A 16247-nucleotide genomic window follows, 5' to 3' on the forward strand; every position below is an offset into this window, starting at 1 on the left:
CTGAGGTCACCTCCCTTCCTCTAATGGGAATTAATCTGAGTTCAGTCTTAATTGTGAGGATTTTCTGTTAACTAAGCAAGAAATCTTATAACAACACAATAAGGTGCCATTTCACAGCCTCCAAATGGAGCAATAAGCTGGAGCCTCATTTACATGCCATTTCGCCACCACCGCAATTGCTGACGCAGCGCTTTTTAATGTATTCACATTGGCAGGCGCATTTGCGTCAAGATGCAATTATGAGTTAGGCGCTCCCTCCCCCCAAGCTCTAGGAAGAAGGGAGGCTCAAAGTGGGCTTGGGGGTACCTTCCTGGCCCATCACACATGTGTGTGTGTGTGTGTGTGTGTGTGTGTGTGTGTGTGTAGGAGGGGGGTTCAATTAAGGAGGCAAGAAATTCAAGTTTTCCCTGGGAGGGGGATGGACAGGAGCCCATCCAGCCAAAGCAGCTGAAGGTGTCCAGAAGATGGGAGTGTCCTAACATCTTCCTTCAGTGAAGAAAGACCATAGAGCTGAGGGGAGTGGGATTCAATTCAGCTGGAGAACAGCATCACAGAAGGACATAAAATCCTGAGTAATGGTGCCCCAAAATCCAGCATCATCCATTGATTGGAAAGGTGGCAGGTTTTGGATAAACCAAAGATATTTCTTCTCACCATGCATGATCAGCTGGTGGAACTGATGGCCACAGGATATGTAGGGTTTAAAAGGATAAATGCATGGAGGAAGAAGACAGGTCTGTCCATGGGCGTGAGTGCAAGAGAGAAAGTTGGAAGACAGGGGGGCTGCCTCTGATGTCCAGAAGTGGGGAGCAGAGAGTGCCATTGTGGCCAGACTCCTCTGCCTCTGGTTCATCTGCTGTCCAAAGCCTGCATGACGAAGGAGACAGAGCCCAGTGAGCCTCAGCCTGACTCCCTGCTACCCACGAAAAGCACTCGCCCTCCGAGGGCTCCATCATCTGGAGGCACCCTCCTCACCCTTTCTGTGGGCTCCCTTTTTGCCCCCCCCCCGCCCCCTCCAGCACTAGGAAAGGTCAGTGAGAGCCTGGAAAGGAAAGCTTTGCCATCTGAACCAGGGAAGAGCTGGCGGAGGGGAGCTGCAGGAAGGTGGTCAGGGGAGCGACACGACTGGGAGAGGCTGATAAGGGGAGCTTCGGAGGGAGAAGAAGGGTGCCTTGTCTATCAGCCCATTAAAGGCTATTCTTACAAGTTCTTCTCCCCCCCCCTTCATTAATACGCAGGGTGAATAGAACATTGAATAAAGATCAGTACTTAGTGCACAATTGTCAGATTGAAAGGTAACTGTCAACAGAAGGAAAGAGGTTACAAAAGGGCCCATTGCACTGCTTAGCAAATGGGTTTCAGGCTGTCATCTCAATGGGCCCCTGTTTCGCAGAGATTGTGCTTCCCTGAATAGCATTTTATTACCGGCCTTTCTTTTTCTCTCTCTCCTCTCCATCAACCCCCCCCTCCAAACCACGTTGTGTCTTTGCAGGCGCTAGTCACATAAGATGGGGTGATCCTTTTCATTTGCCAGAGGAACCCTGCTTTAGAAACCGTGGTTTGTCCTAGAGAAGAAAAAGCCCCCCTGGCAGTCAGAGGCTGAAAGGCGGCAGACCCAGCCCCTCTGCTGGGACCACAGAGGAGGGAGGGAGCCCCACAGAAGAGCCTCACATTGGGGCAGGAATACTCAGCAGCACAGATTCCCCCCCCCCCCCCCGCAAAAAAAATATCTAGGATGGTGGAGGCTGTTTCTTTCTTTTGGGAGTGCATCTTTCAGGACAGGGTTTTCAGCACACCCCAAATGCTCTGAATTCTCTCGGGGTCCATTTTTAAGTCTCCCAGGCCTCAATAGTGCTGTGGGTGAAACGGGATTGTAAAAAAGAGCCCAGCATGATATAATTAAAAATGGGGGAGGGGCAGTCCGGCCCAACTAAATAAGGCCTATTCCATCTCACTGTCAATAGAAGCCTTCCAAGGGGGCCTCTCCCCCTCCATGGGACTGAAGCCCTTTTGCATGTGGTCCCTCTCCTATTTTGTAGCTGGCTGCTTCTTTTTTGAGCATGTGGGGGGCGGTGGGGGGGCCCGTGGTGGAATCAGTGGAGTTATGTCTGGAGCTCCTCTCTGTGGAAAGAGCATGTTAAAAGCCTCCGAGAGGTGTGTTTGGGGTAAGTGTGGAGGTCCTGGGGGAAGGTCTGAGAGAGATGCTGGCACTCCTCAGGCGTTGAGCTGATCCGTTTCCTGCTGGGGAAGAGAGAAAATATATATTCATCACGACTAGCATAAAGTGTTGTTACGAATTTTAAAACCTGACCCTCATTCCCAGACTTGAGGCTTCAGAACATTTGCTGGATGTTGATGTGCATGTGAAATGTCATGGTGAAGGGGTCCATGTCCCAAAGCCGCCCCCCCCAAAGGCTTGAGCCTTGCAGGGGAATGCTGGGATCTGCATCCTGCCCAGGATGGCCCCTCTGCACAGACTCCGCAGTGGTGCTCTGGGGTCCCCCGCCCCTCGCCCCTGCTTTCCTCTTCCCTCCTTCCCACAACGCTCCGACCATGTGGCTCAGAGGTGCCGCTGCTTCCTGCCATCGCCCACCCAGGACTTCCAGGGGGCCTGGTTGGCATCTCTCCCTTTGGAGAGGGCTGCTGAATTGGGAGCACATGATGTGCTCATCCCAAAGTCAGGGGGTTGTGTCCTGCCAGGCTGGCATTCTCCTTACCCACCAAGACAGAATTCCAGCTAAAGCCCAGGGGGCTCCAGAGAAACTGGCACACTCTAATTATAGGCTGAGTATTATTTTGGGATTGTCACTCGCTCCTTCTGCAGCTGTTGCTGGGGGGGGGGGAGGAAAAGAAGGAAGGGGAATGGCACAGCTTTGACCCTCCCTTCTGGGGAGTAGGAACCCACACAAGCCAACCTTGATAAAACCACAGAAAGGGGGGATCACTCTGCCCTATTCCTGGGGGCCTGGAAGTTGTCGAGAGAGTTGTAAAGTTGAGAGACAGGGTGCTTCCGCCTTCAGCAGCCGCTGCCCCACCCTTCCTTCTGCTTTGGATGAACAAGATGCATGTCTTGATTTCCCGATACAGTTGCAGGGGTGGGGTGTCCCTACCTCCCCGAGGCACCCTCCCAACAGCAGAAGCCATCTAGACGGGCAGTTCGCTGGAGTAAAGTTCCAAGCAGTCCCACCCCCTTGAGCTGGGGGAGGCGAGCAGAGCTCCTTACCTAGGGCTGCCATACGCCTGGATTTTCCCAGACATTACTGGGATTGTAAAGGCGGAATGGATGTCCAGGGCAGAAATTGAAAAATTGCTGCACTTGCTGGAATTCAGAGCCTGAATTGCTCCTCCATGGAAAATCTGGGCATTTGACCTTGTTGCTCAAATGGCAGGGAGAGTCCTTGCTGATGGCCCCTCAGAGGACTGGAGAAAGAGAGAGAGTGAGTCTCAATGGGTGAGGGGGGGCTGTGAAACCAGGCAGGAGCAGGGGAGGAGGGCAGCCTCTGCTTTCGGTAGTGGTTGTAGTGGGAACTTCTGGGCTTCCTCCCAGGAGAGAACATAGGTGTCCCAGGAAAAGGATTTGTCTGAATGGCTCACTGGAAACACTCAGGAATTTGCTTGCCAAGCCCCCCCCCCACTTGTAAGGAGAGGGGAGCTGCTGGGCCTGTGACAAAGGATGCAGAGAAGCCACTACTGGAAGTCCCGTTACTGTTCCCCGTTTCTTCCTGAGAAAGAGTTCTGTGTAATCCAGGATAGAAGCTTTCTGCCATGCTTAGTTTCCAAGACCAGGTGCTGTTGTCCTACCCAGGGGCATTGACTCCTAGGGGCCAAACACTTTTGGGCCCTCTTAATATTCACACACACACACCCCCGCCAATGTTAAAAAAAATCTCGTGTCAGGTTGGTGGAGCCTGGAATGCAGCAGCAGCAGCAATGTGCATCCTCCTCCTCCTCCTCCTCCTCCTCCTCCTCTTGCTAGAGCAGGAAACAGGCCCCAGCTGGTGGCGGCGGCCGGAGGAGGAGGAAGAGGAGCTGCATGGTGCCACATCCAGATGTCGTCACAGGCAGGACATCACACGCACAACACCAGCCCCCCAATCACACTCCCAAGTCAGCGCCTCTGCTCCTACCTGCAGGCCCCTCTGTGGGGCACTCGGGCAAGGAAAGGGAGGCAGAAGGATGTCATCTGGGTTTTTAGAGGTTGCCATGTTGACACAGGTGGCGGCCTGAGGTCTGGCAAGCAGTTCCCTCTTGTGCCACAGAAGATACCATAATTCTTCTCTTTGGATCTGCCACCTGCACATGTTCTGTTGCTAGAGCTCACCTGGGTAAGCAGGTCCCATCACCAGGCCATCTCTCTCTCGCACACCCCAGCCCACAGACAACTCTCTAGTGGCAGGGGGCTCCATAGTCTTGCTCATCACAGCACTGATTCAGCCACACAGAAGCAGCATTTGGTGCAACCTTTCCTGAACTGTGTTGCGTCATTATGCAGGCAGGAGAGCAGCAATATGTACAAACAAAAAAACAAAGCCCTTTGCGCTGAATGCAGAGGAGGACCCTCCTCACCAATTTAAATGCTTTGGGTGAATCCTGTTAAGGACTTTCCCATGCCTTCCCCTCCCCCCAACTTAGGGCCTGATGTCTGTCTTTCCTGGTGCAAGGGCGCTTGTCTCCTGATCATGTGCATTTCAAAGAGACCAGCAACAGCTAAAAATACACACCTGCCATGTGCACAGATCAAGAATTGTGGACCACGTGCAAAAAAGAAATCGGCCTTGAGGGAATTCACCTTGTAAAAGCTCCCTGTCTCTCACACCCACTGCTGCCTTGGGCCTCCTACCTGCAAGTCAGGACTCAGCACCGCAGCCTTGGGAATTGCCAGAAACCTCCAGGGGGCATGATCCAAAGTCTCGCCAGTGTGCATGAAGATGCCAGCGTGGAACTGGGACTGGATCCCGCCAGATCATGCAGCAGCAGCAGCTCAGTCCACAATCCTGTTCTTTAAGAAGCTCTGGGGAAGCAACCAGGGTGATCCATTTGCCCCCAGATTCCACCACACACGGAGGGGAGACCCTGCCAAGGTGGGGCTGGAGCTGAATCATGGAAAGCAGCCCAGGTGGGGGTGGGGGCACAAAGCAAAATTTATTTCTGTCAAGCAGTGGTCTATTTCCCTGATAGCATTTCCTTGTATACAGATAACTCCTTATCTTAAATGACCATGTCTCTTTCAATTTGTACTTAACAGTCAGACCCATTTTCCTTATATGATTCTATCACAGTGGGATGAAAAATACATTACTATAATCCCCCAGGATCTTCATATATCAATAACAAATGGTCTGGAATTGACCCAATATAAAAAGCAACCTTTCAAGTGGGGGCTGGGGGGAGCCAGCAAGAGGAATCCTGGCCGCTGTTGCCAAGGGGGTCCCCGCCCAGCCCTCCCCAAATGGCAAGTCCACAGGGGCGGTGCTGCAGCCACAAGACACATGTGGTGACAGGTCAGGGCTGCCTCCCAGGTGTGGCCAGACAGGACACACCCCCCCCCAGGGTTTCCCCCAAAAATCATTCAGCGCCTTTGGACTGGGCTCTAGGACTGTCAATAGAAACATGCAACTTCTTTCCTGCCTGTGCCTCTGCCTTTCCTCATGACACAACTTGTTTCTTTCCTGTTGTTCCCTTTCTTCCTAGTTTGCACCTTTAAAAAGCCATCTTTCTCCTGCCCCCCCCCCCGCTTCCTTTCCTCAGATTCAGTCCAGCCCTGGTGTAAAGCAGCTTAGGACTGAGGCCTGGAGGAGAACAGCTGCTCCTGACCCGGACCTCTCCTTCTCCTTGCATGGAGGGGATTTTCATTTGGGTGCCATTCCAGTCAAAGGGTGGTGGTGTGCTCCCCCCGCCCTGTCCCTATCTGTGGAAACCGCCCTGCAGGCATCGGAAACATGGAAATTCTTAAAACAAATAGCCTAAATAGCTCCTGACTCTGCCAGGTGTGGAAAAGTGGACAAAAGGGAGTAGCTGAGATTCCTGCATTGCAGGGGGTTGGACTAGATGACCCTTGGGTCCCTTCCAACTCTATGAAACCTCTATGAAAAGTGAATTGTATTGGAAAATAAAACCCCAAGGTGGTTGTCACCAATGGAAGCGAAGGCTCAGAAAAAGCTCAATATGGAGGCCAAATGGCCGAAATATTGGGAAATTTTGGAACAAGAGGGAGATAGACTAAAACTGCAGAGCTTTGAGAAACTAAAAAATAAAGTGCGAGATTGGCTTCATTATTATCAGATAATGGAGGCATATAATTTGGACAAGAAAATTGGCTTCCAGGTGGAAAAATCAAAATTAGAAACAGAACTGTTAGAACCCAAAACTAAGATTTTGTCAAAGATGTATAACTTGCTGTTGAAATGGAATACTCAGGATGAAACGGTGAAATCTGCTATGATTAAATGAGCACAAGACGTTGGACATAACATTATGTTTGCTGACTGGGAACAGTTGTGGACCACAGGTATGAAATTCACGGCATGCAATGCCTTAAGAGAGAATATTATGAAAATGATATACAGGTGGTACATGACCCCAGTCAAGCTCGCAGAAATATATCATTTGCCCGATAATAAATGTTGGAAATGCAAAGAAACTGAAGGTACATTCTTTCACCTTTGGTGGACGTGCCCAAGAATTAAGGCTTTCTGGGAAATGATCTATAATGAAATGAAAAAGGTATTTAAATATACCTTCCTGAAGAAACCAGAGGCCTTTCTTCTGGGCATTGTCGGCCAATTGGTGCCAAAGAAGGACAGAACTTTTTTTATGTACGCTACAACAGCAGCAAGAATTCTTATTGCAAAGTATTGGAAGACACAAGATCTACCCACTTTGGAAGAATGGCAGATGAAGGTGATGGAATATCTGGGATTGGCAGAAATGACTGGCAGAATCCGAGACCAGGGAGAAGAGTCGGTGGAAGAAGATTGGAAGAAATTTAAAGACTATTTACAGAAATATTGTAAAATCAATGAATGTTAGAATGATGTTGGATTGAAATTAAGTGGTTTCCAGCTGTAATGCTTTAAGAGAATATGGGAAAAAAGGATTATAAATAGGTAATAATATAATGGTAAGGATTTGCTGAACTAACAATTTGTGGTGGAATACAAAAAAGGGAGGTATGAGGAGGTCCGGGAAACAAGTTAAAGGAAAATAAGCAATTGAAAATTTATGTGTTTTTAAATTTTCTTTATTCTGTATTTTTGTTATTTATCTGTTTTTTCTCTTTTTTATTTTATTGTAATATCTTAAAAAATCTTAATATCTTATTAAAAAAAAGTGAATTGTTTTAGAAAAACATGCATAGCCACTGAGTGGGCCCAGAAGGAGGAGGGGAGGGCAAGGCTCAGGACTAGGCGGGGAGGAAATGCAATTCGGAACACTTTTAAAGCTGAACCTATCAATGTGGACTTTCTGAAACAAAATGTGAACTGAAATGGAAATTCATATTTGACCAAATCTTGCAATGTGGTTTTCCCACCAAACTATGCTTACAGAAATGCATATATTGCGAAGTATGCATAAAAACCAATATATTAGTGGGGGACGGGAACAAAAAGGGAGGGGATTGCTTTGAAGAAATGTGTAGATTAATCAGAAATGCATACAAAAATGTGTTTACTCAGAGAAATTTGCACTAAAAGGCTGGTGAATTTTCCTTTTTTTAAAAAAATAATATTTATTAGAGTTTCAAACAAATCACAAAAATGAAAAAAAATAACAAAGCAAAAAAAATAAAAAAATACAAAATACAAAATACAAAGAAGTAAAACCAATTAAAAACAAATCAATCCTTCCATGTCTTATCTTTCATTTGCTTGTTTCTCTGACCTCCTCACACCTCCCTTTTTTGTATTCTAGTTCAATAGTTGTTTCAGCAAATCCTTACCATTTTTTCCTTTATCTTAATAGTTTATCTTAATATATTGTAACTTTACATTCTCAGCTGTTAACAATCCATTTTTACATACCCCTTTGTAACATTACTGCTAAAACCACATAACTTCATTCCAACATCCTTCTAACATTCCTTAATTTTACAGTATTTCTTTGATAATCTTTAAATTTCTTCCAATCTTCTTCCACCAACTCTTCTCCCTGGTCTCGGATTCTGCCAGTCATTTCCGCCAGTTCCATATAGTCCATCACCTTCATCTGCCACTCTTCCAGGGTGGGTAAATCTTGTGTCTTCCAATACTTTGCGATGAGTATTCTTGCTGCTGTTGTTGCATACATAAAGAAAGTTCTATCCTTCTTTGGCACCAATTGGCCGACCATGCCCAGGAGAAAGGCCTCTGGTTTCTTCAGGAAGGTATATTTAAATACCTTTTTCATTTCATTATAAACCATCTCCCAGAAAGCCTTAATCCTTGGGCACGTCCAAAAGGCTGGTGAATTTTCATGATGATTTTTTTAAAAAAATTGTAAATTACTGTCAAATGTAGAGAACTGAATTTAAGAGAGGAAAAATGAGAAAATGGAAACTGACAGATCCTTCCATTGCTTCTCAGGAGGACACAAGATGAGTGCAGGAAAAAATTTAACAGACAGTTGTCTTTGGGACTCTTATTTATGTAGTTATTTGTTTAAAACATGGGTAGGCAAACTAAGGCCCAGGGGCCAGATCCAGCCCAATCGCCTTCTCAATCTGGCCCGTGGATGGTCCGGGAATCAGTGTGTTTTTACATGAGTAGAATGTGTGTTTATTTAAAATGCATCTCTGGGTTATTTGTGGGGCATAGGAATTCGTCCCCCCCCCCATATAGTCTGGACTCCCACAAGGTCTGAGGGACAGTGAACCGGCCCCCTGCTGAAAAAGTTTGCTGACCCCTGGTTTAAAACATTCTCTGCCCCACCTTTCAACCAGGCAGCTAACAATAAAACAAAACCAGAAATGATCATTTTGAGGCATCTATTTCAACACAAAACACACACAAAAACCCATGTATTCATTTATTTAAAAGGTGGTCCCAGGATGGGCTTCAGCAATTGTATCCACAAAACCAGCGAAAACCTTCCAACCAAACCCAAAAGAATATAAATTCAACAAGCCAAGATGCCCCAACACTCAAAGGCCAGGGGGCTCAGGGACCCCTGTGGGGAGGGAGGGTGTTGCACAATTTAGGGGCTGCCACAGGGAAAAGGCTGCCATCCCACCCGCACAACTAGCAAGGGGGCATTGAAGTGGACACACTCAAACGGATACCCAAGTTTTGCTTGCAAAAAAGCAAGTCCCTCCAGGCCTTTTGACAAGCATATTGTGTAAGGTTATTTTTCTAGTTATGACTTTGTAGGCAGCAGTTTGATCATTTGTGCTCATTTTAGCATCTGCAACAGCTTCTTCACTGGATTCTTTTAATTGCCGAAAGCTCCCTTGAGGGCAGACAGAGGCAGAGCAGGGCAGGGGTGCCAAGATCTTAAAAGTGAGAAATAAAAACAGATGAGTTTGGTTGCTGCCTTCTTCTCTTTTCAGCAAAGATATGTGTAGCTTTGTCGTGAGTACCTAGTGCCTAGGCCCATTTCCCTGCTTAGAACAATGGTCACTGAGTCTGTGGCGCTTGCCGTGGCCTGAAACGCAGAGGGAGCCAGCGCCATGTCCTGCTCAGGGTCTCTTCTCAGAAATGCAGGAAAAGCTCACGGCTTGAGCTTTATCAGCCAGAGGAGGACCCTGGGGTGGGCAGGGGCAGAGCCAGGGGGAGCAGGAGGGCATCTGCTTCTCAAATCAAGTAAATCAATAAAAATGCTTAACTGAGGTTCTGCCCCACCCCCAACATTAAGCCTGCTCTCCTAATAGGGTTGCCATGTGTCTGGATTTTCCTGGACACATAAGGAGCACTGCAGTTGGCAGCAGGGTATGAATGTCCGGGGAAATCCAGACATATGGCAGCCCACGTCAGCAGTGCCATTTTCCCATAAAAAAATACCTCAAAAACTACTTTTTTGTGATTTTGCCCAAAAAGCTCAACAACTTTTCTGTCTGGATTTTCACTGTTTGAAACATGGCAACCCTACACTAACACATGAGCCACATTTGAGCCAATGGGGGGGGGGGGGGGAGTTAGAGGTTTTACACCCAGAACCGTGTCTCATCCTGCAGGCAAAGAGGAGGCAGAGTCAGTCCAGCCACATCCAGCCCCCAGGCCTGGGGTTCCTCACCTCTTACAGGAAGCCTGTTTAAACCCCAGAAAACACATTCAGGTATCTGAAGGGCTCTCACAAGCAAGCTTGAGGGTAGGACCTGAATGAGTGGATCCACATGTCAAGAACGGAGATTCTGACTGATCATCAAGAAGAACTTATTGACAGTAAGGGCTGGTCAATAGTGGAACGATCTTCCTTGGAAGGTGCTGGACTCTCCTTCCTTCGAGGTTTTGAAGCAGATGTTGGATGGCCACCAGTCAGGGATTATCTAGCCACGATTCCTGCACTGCAGAGGGGTAGACTAGACCCTCTTCAATTCTATGAGCCACCTTTGGTATCTCCAAGCCTCCTTTTTCCCCTTTAGGGGCTCTCCTTGCTCTGTTCATCTAGGTTCTCTCTCACAAGCACCTCGTGAGAAGAAAGGGAAATGGCTTTGAGACTTCTCTCTCTCTCTTTGCAAAACTAGGGACTCCACATTTTGTTTTGTCTTTGGGTACAATTGTTTGTGCCACATGAGAAGGGCCAAGAGCAGGGGTCGGCAAATTTTTTTAGCAGCAGGCTGGTCCACTGTCCCTCAGACCTTGTGGCGGGCCGGAGAAGTGGCATGGGGGGGGGAGCTGGGAAAAGAGGCGGGGGGCAGAGCGAGCTTGTCTGCTCCACTCTCTGGCCCACAGGAGCACCAGGGTGGTGGCGTCAGCAGGAAGATGAGTGGCACGAAAGGGCTGGCTCCAGAGAGGGGCTGCTTAAAATGGCGCTCAGCCAGCTCAGCCCAGCCCCCTTCCTCCTCTAGGCAGGGCAGGGAGAAGCCTGGAGGAGGGAGGGAGGAGGTGCCACTGAGGTGGGAGGGAGGGAGAGGGGGAAAATGGAATGGTGCATCAAAAAATGGTGCAGCCTGAATGAACAGAATCCCCACGCCGATCCATGGACAGTCCGCAGGCTGGATCCTGAAGGCAATTGGGCCTGATCCGGCCCTTAGATTGCTGACCCCTGGCCAAGAGTGACCACTTTGGCCTTGGAAATCCAGAGCAGGGGGCCCTTGAACCCCTGGCGCTCTTCCTCCTCTCCCGCAAGCCTTGAGAGCAAAAGCTGCCTCCCCACTTGGCTTGCACTGCTGGCTGAAAGGGTTAAAAAGCATTAGCCTAAAAGAGCTTTCAACAAGTATGAAAGGGGGGGGCGAGGATGGTTGTAAATTCCACCTGGGGAATTTCACCATGAATACACTTCACCTTTTGCAGAGTCTCCCGCCCTGCCTCAGAGGATAACTGACCTTTGGAGAAAAATAATGAAAAGAAGAAATTCCTTGGAGAAAATCTTGTGGCCGGGCCGCGGTAATGAGATCTGCTCCCTTTATGTTTCCATGGCAACAACAGTCATTTTATAATATGAAATACATGAATGGGAAGAAAGAGGCCTCCTCCTCTTGCCGGAGTGAGCCGGGTGACAGGGCCGCATCCAGCTGCCCCAAAGGGCAAAAACCAGTCTGGGGTGGGAGGGGGGAGCCCTGCCCCTTTTGTCCTCTCCAGTCGCAGGATTCTGGTGGGAGGGGGCAGTGATGAGAATGCAGAGCCCTCCCCATTCCTCCCAGGTCTTCCTTCTCAGGCCAGAGGTCAGCCTCACAGCGTGGAAGGAATTTGGAGTGGATTTTGGATTTTGACCCCGAATCTGATCCTTGTAGTTGTTCTGCTTGTTTTCAGGCAAACACCTCCTCCCCTCCCTTGGATGGGTAGGTGCCTGTCCGTGAGCAAGGCTCCAGTTGTGCCCGTTGGTTACGCGCCAGGGTCACAATCCTGTGATTCTACTGCTTGGTGCTAAATTGGGCTTAGCATAATTCAGTCTCTAAGGGGGGGGAGGTGTTGGTTACCTGGAAAGGCTCTGCATGAATCATGCGGCAAACCAGCCTTAATGGGGGTGTTGCTTTTCAAGAAGCAAAGTGGCAAATAAGAAGGGGGGGAGAGGGTGTTTTCAAAGCAACAACATGTTGCCCTTTGGCTGGTGGGAAATGAGGCAACCTGCCAGAGAGAGAGAGAAATGAGTGGAGACTTCTGGCTTCCCCATGCCCAGAGAGGAAAGCCTGCAATTTTTATTGTACTCACCCCAAGACTTTCTTGAAGAGACCCCAACCTTTGGCTTCTTACTTCTGAAAAGCACAAACTGGTCAAGATAGGCAGCTCCCCCCCCCCTCCTCCAAGACCCAAACCTGAAGAAGATATCTGTGTCACCCCAAGGTTGACCCCCGGAATTTCCAAAAGTAAGAGAGAGGGGGACTTTTGCTAGCTCTTCATGCATTTCAGGAGACATGGCAACGTTCCAGGAAGGCAGGCGTGGAGGAGACTCTTTACCGCCCCACCTGGAGAAGGAATTCACCCTGTCGCAAAGCCTGCTATGTGGCCCCAACTCCAGTGGCTTTTGGATGCAGATGCTGGGAGCTTTGCAGGGCAGCTGGGTGCTCAACCTCTGGAGGGTTGTGCTGCCAAGATGGAGCAGCAGCAACAGCAGGGAACACCATCCTGACCGGTGCTGAGCAGACTTGCCCAGAACAGAATTGCAGCCCTAGGAAGAGGCGGAGAGGAGGACCAAAATGGGCAGGGTTTGATCACTGCGGGGGGGGGGAGGGACTGAGGGCAGCCTCTCCCCAGTTGCCTCATCAATTAACTTTGGGTCAAATTAGAAGGGCTGGAGAAATGAGCTGTAAAGAGAGGCTTTGGGAGTGCAGGGCTGTAATAAGAAGCAGTATTGATTACCACCACCAAGGCTTTATAAATCATTCATGGTCTCTATCAATCTCCCCAGCTGAGTTCCCCAAAGCTGTTTGCTGCGGAGGAGGAATTAAAATTAAAACGTTGAGCCCAGCAATCGCAGGCAAGGTTCTGATGACCTGTCCCTGGCTCCAGGCATCATCCTAGCACAGCATCAAGCTGTACCTGGCCCAAGCATATCCGGATCTCACAGGGGTCTAAGGAAGGGATCCTGGCCAGGCCTTCCAGGGCCCCCTGGCAAATGTGTGTGAAGGCACTGGTGAGACTGACAAGCAAGGGCAGCTGTGTCTGGGGTGGGCAGGTGGGCAAGGAGGAATCCTGTGGGGTTTGGTAGAACCCAGCCAAGGTGTGTGCCTCTTGCCTCCTTCTCAGGCGGCCCCCAGCTGGAGGGCACCATGAGAAGGATGCAACAGCCCGTGGCGCCCTCCCTGCAAGTAGTGCCACTTGCAAAAGCAGCACTGGGTTTGCAGGGGCCAGGACACACCCCTCTTGCATCCTTCTCATGATGCCCTCCAGCTGGAGGGCGCTGAGAAGGATGCAAGAACACATGACGCGTTAGGGCGCCATGATGCTCCCCCACCCAAATACTGTGCCCAAGGCAATGCCTGTGGGTGGGTGGGTAGGTGCAAAAATGGAGTTCTGTTTATCCTGAAAATAAAATACCAATTGAAGGAAACGGTGAAGCTGGCATACAAAGCCCTTCTTATAATTTTGAAAGAAAATGTCACCAATCCAATTTAAATACTGTCATTGCATTGCTTCAGCAGCCAGCCATTTTGTAGGAAACACATGGAGTATTGATTCCTTTATTGTAAATGGAGTCTTACACTGTTTACTCAGAAGTAAGTCCCACTGTATTCAATGGAGCTTAAAGGGTAAAGGGACCCCTGACCATTAGGTCCAGTCGCAGACAACTCTGGGGTTGCGGCGCTCATCTCGCTTTACTGGCCAAGGGAGCCGGCGTACAGCTTCCGGCTCATGTGGCCAGCATGACTAAGCCGCTTCTGGCGAACCAGAGCAGTGCACGGAAATGCTGCTTACCTTCCCGCCAGAGCGGTACCTATTTATCTACTCGCACTTTCATGTGCTTTCGAACTGCTAGGTTGGCAGGAGCCGGGACCGAGCAACGGGAGCTCATCCAGTTGCTGGGATTCGAACCACCAACCTTCTGATCGGCAAGCCCGAGGGTAAAGCCTGTGCAGCCTTACACTGCAAACCTAAGCATTTTTACTCAGAACTAAGTCCCACTGAGTTCAACAGAATTTTCTCTCTGATATGTGATATGTTCCTGATCATTCTCACAGTTTCTATTATTATTATTATTATTATTATTATTATTATTATATTATTATTATTATTATTATTATTATTATTATTATTATTATATCCTGCCTTTTCCCCTGACATGGACTCAGGGCATCTTACAGCTAAAATTTATTTTGTTCCATTTATCTGTTGAAAGTGTTTCACATTATCCCTTCCCTCAAACACCTTTTCTTCACAACAATCCTGTGAGGTAGGTTCGGCTGAGAGGTTGCACTTGGCTCAAGATGACCGATGTCGATGTGCAGATGACGCCTATGTGGGGGGAGATCAAACGCGGGAGAAGCGTCCTGATATAGAATAGGGTGCCTCTATTTTCCTCTGAGAAATGCGGGAGGGTATGAGAACATGGGGTGCCCAGAGGGTGCCAGGTCTTTCTGACCTGCTCTGTGGGTCTGTGCCTTCCGGTGCCCCTCTTCTGGCTCTCTGCTCATGCCTGGCATCCAGGCCTCTGCTTTGTTCTTGCCAGCCCCATCTCCTTCTTCAGACACTTCAGGCAAGAGGAGATAATGGCTTAATTGCTGTCAATTAGCCCTGCTGCAAATGGCACCTGCCAGAATTCAGCACATGCCCCCCAGCCCCCACCAGAGGCAGTCCCCAAGCTGAGATCCTTCCAGGTTAGTTCAGAAATCAACAAGATTTAAATCTCCAGTTCCCGGGATGGGGGCAGCAGCCAGAATATTGCCAACTAATTTGTATAGAACTAACACCCTTAATTAATAGCAAACTAATTAGAGGCTATTGACTCAAAGGCAAGTGACACCGCTCATTTCTTCATGAAAAGGGGGTCAGAGGAATGCGGCTGCACAGGCTGGGCAAAGAGGTGCGGGAGCCCACGTCTCAGAAGGTGGGGGGCAGAGAAAGGGAGGCTGCCCCGTCAGGAAATAAAGAATGGGTCCGCTCAGCACACAGCCATGCGTTCTCTCTCACACACACTTGCGCTCCCTGCAGAGAGCTCTCCAGGAACAATTATTCTTAAAAATTGATATCCCGCATGGCAGCCGTGCAAATAGCACTCACGAGCCCCGTCTCCCTCACGCCCTTTTGGCTCCTCCTCTCAGCCCCCCGTTTTTCCACCCAGGGCTGCCACCCCTCAAGGAGACCCACTGGGGAAGGGGAGGCTGTGCCCCATGCCAGCTCTGAGCATGGCAGCAATGGCCAGATCCTGGTCACAAGAGGCCAGGCTGAGAACCATGTTCTATGGATTTCCAAAGGATTCCCCAAGGCAAGAAGAACTGTGATGCTAAGTACTGTACAGTATGTGACAGAATAGGGCCCAGACCGGGGGGGGGGGCGCTTGCTGTGGCTTAATGGTCTCAATTATGGGGTCGCTTTATTGTTTTCCATTTAATGTTTACTTCTGCACTGGGGCTGCCTGTTGTTGGTTTGAACGTATTTACCACCCAGAGTGTTCCGGCAGACGGGTGGGATAGAAATGGCAGAAATAAATATCCCCTATCTCCCAGGGTGAACAGTGTCAACTTGTTCTGGGGCTCATTAAAATTCCCTGCCACTCTGGGCCTTTCCCACAGAGCCGTGGCACAAAGGCTCCTGTGCCCCCCAGGTCCCCTGAGGGAGGAGGGCCACCCAGAGTTTGCTGGGGGGGGGGAGCCAGGGGGGACCTTCATCTCCCCCAAAGGGGCTCCGTGAGGGTTCAGCCCAAACACCCATCCTCATGCCCAACTGGCTGTGGGTGGGGGAGGCTCCATTTGTTTCTTTACATATAGAACGGGGGGGGGTGCAGCCCTCTTGCCTTTCTGTTTTCTTCACCCCAAAATCTGTGTGCAGGTGGGGCAGGGACATCAACTTCCCCTCCCTGCACTTCATCTCTTTGCTTCAGGCCCATTTTGCTGAATGAAAAGATAACAGGGCAACTGGCTTTCGGGTTTGGTAGGTGTGTGTCAGTAAACGAGGGGAATTAAGACTAAGAGAGCTGAGTGCGGGGGGGGGGGGGGCTCGTGTAATCTCACTGTATAC

General features: G+C 49.3%; 1 long non-coding RNA gene across 1 annotated transcript; it reads right to left on the reverse strand.

Moving 5' to 3' along the window:
• Nucleotides 1-8990: 8990 nt before the first annotated feature.
• Nucleotides 8991-12756, reverse strand: LOC128404053 (uncharacterized). Its single transcript, XR_008328050.1, has 2 exons — nt 12285-12756; nt 8991-9466 (listed from the first exon to the last, which is right to left on the reverse strand). It is a non-coding gene; the product is annotated as an uncharacterized LOC128404053 (long non-coding RNA).
• Between the last annotated feature and the right edge of the window lie 3491 nt (nt 12757-16247).

This window comes from Podarcis raffonei, chromosome 16 (genome assembly GCF_027172205.1).
Source record: "Podarcis raffonei isolate rPodRaf1 chromosome 16, rPodRaf1.pri, whole genome shotgun sequence".
Taxonomy (NCBI): domain Eukaryota; kingdom Metazoa; phylum Chordata; class Lepidosauria; order Squamata; family Lacertidae; genus Podarcis; species Podarcis raffonei.